Source organism: Sardina pilchardus, chromosome 1, assembly GCF_963854185.1.
Source record: "Sardina pilchardus chromosome 1, fSarPil1.1, whole genome shotgun sequence".
NCBI lineage: Eukaryota > Metazoa > Chordata > Actinopteri > Clupeiformes > Clupeidae > Sardina > Sardina pilchardus.
Genome location: NC_084994.1, coordinates 33,117,184 through 33,126,290, shown reverse-complemented (window position 1 = coordinate 33,126,290; position 9,107 = coordinate 33,117,184). Strand labels below are relative to the sequence as shown.

Below are 9,107 nucleotides of genomic sequence, written 5' to 3'. Positions count from 1 at the left end.
TAGGCCTATATATATATATATATATATATATATATATATATATATATATTCATATTTGACTACAGTAAATTACCATACACTTCAGACCTGCTCTTATCCTTACCCACAGTCATCTCAACAGACTTTAAAATGTAATCTCCATCAAAAGTCTCCAAACCTTTCATGATAGTTCCAACTAAAGGACAAGTATTTTTCTATTTCTTTTGTACATTTTTCATCACAGAAAAAAAAACCCTGCAAAACTTGCCAAAAACATTTTTTTTTTAATCAAGAACTCCTCATCTGGTCTGTGATGTTGTATTTTGTAATCTACAAGTCATTGTACTTGTAGTGATCACGTCATCTAAGACTTTGCTTTGATTTAGTATTCTTAAAAGCAAGTACAGTACTTCTGTACTTCTGTACTTCAACTTAAGTAAAACTATACAACTTTCACTTGGAGTAATATTAGTGAAGGTGTATCTCTATTTCACTTCAGTAAAGGAGTTGTGTACTTGTATTGTAGTAATATTAGTGAAGGTGTATCTCTATTTCACTTCAGTTAAGGAGTTGTGTACTTGTATTGGAGTAATATTAGTGAAGGTGTATCTCTATTTCACTTCAGTAAAGGAGTTGAGTACTTGTATTGGAGTAATATAGTGAAGGTGTATCTCTATTTCACTTCAGTAAAGGAGTTGTGTAGGCTACTTGTATTGGAGTAATATTAGTGAAGGTGTATCTCTATTTCACTTCAGTAAAGGAGTTGTGTACTTGTATTGCAGTAATATTAGTGAAGGTGTATCTCTATTTCACTTCAGTAAAGGAGTTGTGTACTTGTATTGCAGTAATATTAGTGAAGGTGTATCTCTACTGTATTTCACTTCAGTAAAGGAGTTGTGTTCTTGTATTGGAGTAATATTAGTGAAGGTGTATCTCTATTTCACTTCAGTAAAGGAGTTGTGTACTTGGTCCAGCTCTGCATTGTGACATGGAGCTCAGAGTGAGGTCTGGGGCAGCAGGGCGCTGGACAACTTGGGAGGGTGTGGCGAGCCGAGCGATCAGCTGGGCAGAGTTCTGGAAGCTGCCACAGGCTCGGCTCAGTTTCCTCATCAGGGCAACACACGACACCCTCCCGAGCCCTCAACACCTCCACCAATGGCTTGGAGCAGAGCAACCATGTGACCTCTGCGGGCCCATCAATGGCTCACTCACTCCAGCATGTTCTGTGGGGCTGCAGAACAGCACTGACAGGGTCGGCTCAGATGGACACACCACCAAGTGCTCAGGAAGCTGGCAGAGGTGCTGGAGAAAAGTGGGCAGGAGGCAAACAAGCAGAGTCCATCAGAGAGCCCACGCAGGATCCACTTCCTCAGGCAGGGGGAACCCGCAATGCAGACCAGCAAGAGACCACCCGCCAAGCTACTAACACCAGGGGCGGTGTGGAAGATGGAAGTAGACCTGGGTAGGCAGCTCCAGTTCCCACAGGAGATATGCAGCAGCACCTTAAGACCAGACGTGCTGCTGTGGTCTGCAGCTGTGAAGGCAGCAATACTGATGGAGCTGACAGTGCCATGGGAGGAGGGACTGGAAGCTGCCTACGAGAGAAAGAAGGCCAAGTATGCAGACCTGGTGGCGGAGTGCAGAGAAAGTGGATGGAGTGAGTGTGAGGCTGTAGCCGGTGGAGGTGGGAGCCAGTCAGCTCTTAGAATCAGCTCATCATCTGTTCTTGAAAGACATTGGAATGTTCTACGAACTGTGATGATGTAACCCAAACCTCTGAGAACTCTCTCTCTCTCTCTCACACTGTCTCTCACACACACACACGTTGTGCATCTGTTTTGTAAAGCAGGCATTTCTGTTCCTCTGAACACACACGCACGCACGCACACACACACATACACATACACACACACACATTCATGTTGTGCATCTGTTTTTGAAGCAGCACAGCCGCACACATGCTGGCCTGCACACACACACACACACACACAGGTGATAGCGCACACCTGCTGGCCTGCATCCTCAGCTCCTTCTACAGGTGTGTGGTGGAGAGCACCCTGACCTCCTGCAGTACTGTGTGCTATGGCAGCTGCACAGTGGCACACACACACACACACACACACACACACACCCTGCAGCACTGTGTGCTATGGCAGCTGCACAGTGGCACAGAAGAAGATGCTGCAGAGGGTGCTAAGGTCTGCACAACGGCCCATCGGATGCCACCTACTGTAGCAGCCCACTCAGACATTTCCAGCAGCCGACGCAGGGGCAGAGCGACCTGCATCATGAGAGACTCCACCCACCCTGCACACGGACTGTTCTCCCACCTCCCCTCAGGCAGTAGGCTGCGTAGCATCCGGGAGCATCAAGGAGCAGCAGGCTGAAGAACAGCTTCTAGCCGCACACGCTCACACTGATCAACTACTCCACACTGCCGTGCCTTTGGGTCCTCTCAGGAGATAGCACTGCACTGCACTCTTTCTCACAGTAACGGATGTGTATTTCAGCTCAAGGTGAAGAGGAATGACAAAACATTTTTGCATCACAGTTTAGTTTATTTGTATAATGTTTCTAACAATTTAAATGCTGTTGTCCTTTATTGATATAATCATATCAAAGTCAAATGTGATATTCTAACTAATAACACATATAATCTACGTATTACAAAAAACTCCATCTGCCTCTCTCTGTCTATCACGGAATGTGGAAAAGTCTCAGGAGCAACATATTTAAGTTGAATAAGGGTGAAGAAAATGCACTGCACTGCACTCTTTCTCACAGTAACGGATGTGTATTTCAGCTCAAGGTGAAGAGGAATCACAAAACATTTTTGTATTACCGTTAAGTTTATTTGTATATTTTTCTTTACAAATTAAATGCTGTTGTCCTTTGTTGATATAAAAACATTTTAACTAATCACACATTTAATCTATAACAAAAAATCAAATGACTCCATCTGTCTTCTCTTCTCTTCCTCACAAGATTGTCTATCACAGAATGTGGAAAAGTTTCATACTGCATTACTGTATACTTCACACGTCATGTTAATGATCAGAGGGATCATCATCATGAGGGTGGGAGAGAATATGAATGTGTGAAAGAGGAGGAAGAAAATGGAGGGATGAAACAGAAGGAGGAGAGTTGATGCTACACAGAGGAAGGGATGATATTACACACACACACACACACACACACACACACACACACACACACACACACACACACAAACAAACAAAGTGAGAGAGAACATACTAGGGCTGCATTCCATGATTTTAAAGTTGAATAATCTCTAAGAAATATGTTGATTGTTGTTTCCCAAAGCTCAAGAAGCTCAAATTTCTTATTTTCTCCAAACACCAAAGATGTTTAGTTCACTGCCATAGAGGAGTGCGTAAATGGAAGCACAGGTGAGGGAACACCTGCTCAGCACTGCTGCTTGTGGCACCTCCGACGGTGCCATTGGGGGAGCTGCAGGGTCATCAGCCGGGAGCCCCTCCCCCTTCATTGATGATTGGCTCCTTTAATCCCGCAACATCTGGTGTTGCTGGAGCAACGGCAGGGACGTCTCCCTAGCGCCCCCTGCAGCTGAGCCTAGGATCCGCGCCTTCCCCACATTTGCTCCTTTCTTCTGAGCCAAAGCCACAAGCTCCCTTGCTCTGCCTCCTCAGCCACTTCTTTGAGGGCCTTTTGGAGTGGGAGACCCGTCACTCCCACACTCTTCAAGAAGCGCTGCAGAGATGATCCCACAAACCCTCTGCAGCCGACCTCTACAGGGGAGCTGACAGCTGAGCACCCTGCTTCTCTGCACTCAGCTGTTAGGTCTGAGTAGTGCTCTTTCTTCCTCTCAAAGGCTGCCTCCATCCCTCCCTCCCTCTATCCCTCCCTCCCTCCATCCCTCCATCCCTCCCTCCCTCCCACAGGACAGTGAGCTCCGCCATAGTCACAGCCCGAGCTGTGGTGGAGCACAGGATGATGTCGGGTGGCAGGTTGGTTGTGCTGATCTCAGTTGGAGACTTGAGCAGCCGCTCCAGGTCCACTCTGAGGTTCCAGTCCCATCCAGATGTTCTAACGGGCTGAGCTCTTCTCCCGTGGGACTTTCTGTGCCACTCCTCCCTCTCCAATGAAGTGGATCAGCCGCTTTGTTGTTGCTGTTGGATGCTCTTCCAGCCTACGTGTCTCCAGGATCTCCGGCAGCTTCCGCAGGACGCGCTCATGACGCCACCTGTACCGGCCCTGTGCCACAGCTGTTTTGCAGCTGGATAGGATATGCTGCAGGCTTGGCTTTGGGCCATTACAGAGTGGGCACTTTTCCTCTGAGCCGTACCATACGCACAGGTTGCTGGGGCTTGGGAGAGTATCATAGGTGGACCTCATGAGGAGGCTCAACCTTGCTTGGGGGACCTTCCACATGTCAGCCCAGCTTATAGTCCTGTTGATCACTCCCTCCCAGGTTGTCCAGCGTCCTTGCTGTCCGAGGCTGAGCGCTTTGATTGATTTTGATTATGCACGTATGTGCACACACACACACACACACACACGCACATGCACACACACACACACACACACACACAGATATACACAACCACACACACACACACAAAATCGTGCAAATGTTAAGAATTGTATGTTGAAATATTGATACAGACAGACACACTGACCACTGACTCACAGACACAAAGATTTAGCAGACAAGTGTGTAGACATGTTTTCTTTCAAATAAACTCTCCAAACACATTCACAGACTTTGTTCAAATGTGTCTTTGCCCACAGTGCAGGCTCTCTCTTCTCTTGTTGCTCCTGACCCTAGACAGGGGTGTGACCCAGACACAGATCATTTGCCCAGTTACCCCAGACAGGTGAGCAAGTGGCAAGTGGTCCTGCAGTGGGAGCCGTTCCTGCTGGAAGGACGCAGGACTGGACAGGACATGTGGTTGGGTGAGCTGAACCTGTTAGTGTACTAGTGTGCAGTGTGATCCATTTGCTGTGTGTGTACTGGGAGTTGAACATCTGACCATATGAATGTGCTGTTCCTGACATGTTTATTGCCCCCTGTGCTGTGGACATTACTGATGTACTTTCCTTATTGATGGATCTGGAATTACACATCTGGAAGGCGTTTGGTCCTGGTGCCTTAGAAGGTGGAGTACTGTTGAAAGTCTTTTTTAAACAGGTGCGTCAAACCAAAGGATAAAAGAAAAAGGCAGGAAAGGTTCGCACCCTTAAAAAATAGACTTTGCTGAAAAAGATTTTACTGAGGGTGAGTTGCAGCCATTAGGCTATTCTCAATGCTCGCAGTCCTGGTGGTCAGGTGGGGAGTTGCAGCCATTAGGCTATTCTCAATGCTCGCACTCCTGGTGGTCAGGTGGTGAGTTGCAGCCATTAGGCTATTCTCAATGCTCGCAGTCCTGGTGGTCAGGTGGTGAGTTGCAGCCATTAGGCTATTCTCAATGCTCGCAGTCCTGGTGGTCAGGTGGTGAGTTGCAGCCATTAGGCTATTCTCAATGCTCGCACTCCTGGTGGTCAGGTGGTGAGTTGCAGCCATTAGGCTATTCTCAATGCTCGCACTCCTGGTGGTCAGGTGGTGAGTTGCAGCCATTAGGCTATTCTCAATGCTCGCACTCCTGGTGGTCAGGTGGTGAGTTGCAGCCATTAGGCTATTCTCAATGCTCGCACTCCTGGTGGTCAGGTGGTGAGTTGCAGCCATTAGGCTATTCTCAATGCTCGCACTCCTGGTGGTCAGGTGGTGAGTTGCAGCCATTAGGCTATTCTCAATGCTCGCAGTCCTGGTGGTCAGGTGGTGAGTTGCAGCCAATAGGCTATTCTCAATGCTCGCACTCCTGGTGGTCAGGTGGTGAGTTGCAGCCATTAGGCTATTCTCAATGCTCGCAGTCCTGGTGGTCAGGTGGTGAGTTGCAGCCAATAGGCTATTCTCAATGCTCGCACTCCTGGTGGTCAGGTGGTGAGTTGCAGCCATTAGGCTATTCTCAATGCTCGCACTCCTGGTGGTCAGGTGGTGAGTTGCAGCCATTAGGCTATTCTCAATGCTCGCACTCCTGGTGGTCAGGTGGTGAGTTGCAGCCATTAGGCTATTCTCAATGCTCGCACTCCTGGTGGTCAGGTGGTGAGTTGCAGCCATTAGGCTATTCTCAATGCTCGCACTCCTGGTGGTCAGGTGGTGAGTTGCAGCCATTAGGCTATTCTCAATGCTCGCACTCCTGGTGGTCAGGTGGTGAGTTGCAGCCATTAGGCTATTCTCAATGCTCGCACTCCTGGTGGTCAGGTGGTGAGTTGCAGCCATTAGGCTATTCTCAATGCTCGCACTCCTGGTGGTCAGGTGGGGAGTTGCAGCCATTAGGCTATTCTCAATGCTCGCACTCCTGGTGGTCAGGTGGGGAGTTGCAGCCATTAGGCTATTCTCAATGCTCGCACTCCTGGTGGTCAGGTGGTGAGTTGCAGCCATTAGGCTATTCTCAATGCTCGCACTCCTGGTGGTCAGGTGGTGAGTTGCAGCCATTAGGCTATTCTCAATGCTCACACTCCTGGTGGTCAGGTGGGGAGTTGCAGCCATTAGGCTATTCTCAATGCTCGCAGTCCTGGTGGTCAGGTGGTGAGTTGCAGCCATTAGGCTATTCTCAATGCTCGCAGTCCTGGTGGTCAGGTGGTGAGTTGCAGCCATTAGGCTATTCTCAATGCTCGCACTCCTGGTGGTCAGGTGGTGAGTTGCAGCCATTAGGCTATTCTCAATGCTCGCACTCCTGGTGGTCAGGTGGTGAGTTGCAGCCATTAGGCTATTCTCAATGCTCGCACTCCTGGTGGTCAGGTGGTGAGTTGCAGCCATTAGGCTATTCTCAATGCTCGCACTCCTGGTGGTCAGGTGGTGAGTTGCAGCCATTAGGCTATTCTCAATGCTCGCAGTCCTGGTGGTCAGGTGGTGAGTTGCAGCCAATAGGCTATTCTCAATGCTCGCACTCCTGGTGGTCAGGTGGTGAGTTGCAGCCATTAGGCTATTCTCAATGCTCGCAGTCCTGGTGGTCAGGTGGTGAGTTGCAGCCAATAGGCTATTCTCAATGCTCGCACTCCTGGTGGTCAGGTGGTGAGTTGCAGCCATTAGGCTATTCTCAATGCTCGCACTCCTGGTGGTCAGGTGGTGAGTTGCAGCCATTAGGCTATTCTCAATGCTCGCACTCCTGGTGGTCAGGTGGTGAGTTGCAGCCATTAGGCTATTCTCAATGCTCGCACTCCTGGTGGTCAGGTGGTGAGTTGCAGCCATTAGGCTATTCTCAATGCTCGCACTCCTGGTGGTCAGGTGGTGAGTTGCAGCCATTAGGCTATTCTCAATGCTCGCACTCCTGGTGGTCAGGTGGTGAGTTGCAGCCATTAGGCTATTCTCAATGCTCGCACTCCTGGTGGTCAGGTGGTGAGTTGCAGCCATTAGGCTATTCTCAATGCTCGCACTCCTGGTGGTCAGGTGGTGAGTTGCAGCCATTAGGCTATTCTCAATGCTCGCACTCCTGGTGGTCAGGTGGTGAGTTGCAGCCATTAGGCTATTCTCAATGCTCGCACTCCTGGTGGTCAGGTGGTGAGTTGCAGCCATTAGGCTATTCTCAATGCTCGCACTCCTGGTGGTCAGGTGGTGAGTTGCAGCCATTAGGCTATTCTCAATGCTCGCACTCCTGGTGGTCAGGTGGTGAGTTGCAGCCATTAGGCTATTCTCAATGCTCGCACTCCTGGTGGTCAGGTGGTGAGTTGCAGCCATTAGGCTATTCTCAATGCTCGCACTCCTGGTGGTCAGGTGGTGAGTTGCAGCCATTAGGCTATTCTCAATGCTCGCACTCCTGGTGGTCAGGTGGGGTTGAACTCTGACCTCTGACCTGCGTGCGTATATTCTGATTTTGCGTCCAGGGCCCATGATACACACACACACACACATACAGAACAGTTGACAGCACACACACACACACACACACGGAGCAGTGGGCAGTACATACCCACACACACACACACACACACACACACACACACACAGCAGTGGGCAGCACACACTCACACACACACACACACACACACACACAGAGCAGTGGGCACTACACACACACACACACACACACACACACACGGAACAGTGGGCAGGACATACACACACACACACACACACACACACACACACACACACACAGAGCAGTAGGCAGCACAAACACACACGCAAACACACACAGAGCAGTAGGCAGCACACACACACACACACACACACACACACACAGACACATACACACACAGAGCAGTGGGCAGCACACACACACACACACACACACAGAGCAGTGGGCGGCACACACACACACACACACACACACAGAGCAGTGGGCAGCAGCACACACACACACACACACACACACACACACACACACACACAGAGCAGTGGGCAGCACATGCACACACACACACACACACATACACATGGAGCAGTGGGCAGCACATACACACACACACATAGAGCAGTGGGCAGCTGGATCCAGTGCCCAGATCCATTTGGGGGTTAGGTGGTCAAGGGCACCTCCACTGTGAATGTGGGAGATCACTATTGAACCCCTCCACCCCCACCTGGATGCCCACAGGATTAGGTCAAGTGGAGTGATCTCTGCTCACTGAGAATGCACATGTGACATACAGCTGAACATGATGCTACACACACACACACACACACACACACACACACACACACACCATTTTTTATTTCATGTATATTATATTTATTTATTTTTATTTCATTTTCCTATGAATCACATTCTGTTCCCCTTTTTATATATACATCAAACCAAAAACATTGTATCCAATTCACCAATAACATATTTAATTTATTATTCAAATAAAATAACTCCCCTTACCTCCCTCTCATTCTCAAGCATATCAGAATATAGATGTAAAATAACGGTGGATTAACACTCCCAGCCCTGAGAACATCTGTCCACTCTTACTGTATGTTCATCTTTTAATCTATAGAACAATATATGAGGTTCATATTGTAAGAAATTCAACACAACATCTGATATCTGATAGTTTGGTCTAGTTTGGATACTTCAATTGAAATTGATAACACAGAAGGAAAGGGAGGGAACACACACACACAC

General features: G+C 48.7%; 1 protein-coding gene across 3 annotated transcripts in view; it reads right to left on the bottom strand.

The window, feature by feature from the left end:
• Positions 1 to 9,107, bottom strand: part of LOC134088523 (NACHT, LRR and PYD domains-containing protein 12-like) — a 66,526-nt gene that overhangs the window by 34,215 nt on the left and 23,204 nt on the right. For 2 of the 3 annotated variants that reach the window (XM_062542516.1, XM_062542532.1), the window contains one exon: positions 8,731 to 9,107. This exon is cut by the window's right edge and continues 669 nt beyond it. The exons of the other annotated variant lie outside the window; for it this stretch is intronic. The gene's annotated coding sequence lies outside the window, so the exon portion shown is untranslated. Of the gene's footprint in view, positions 1 to 8,730 lie in introns of those variants that run through there. 3 annotated transcript variants of the gene reach the window in all.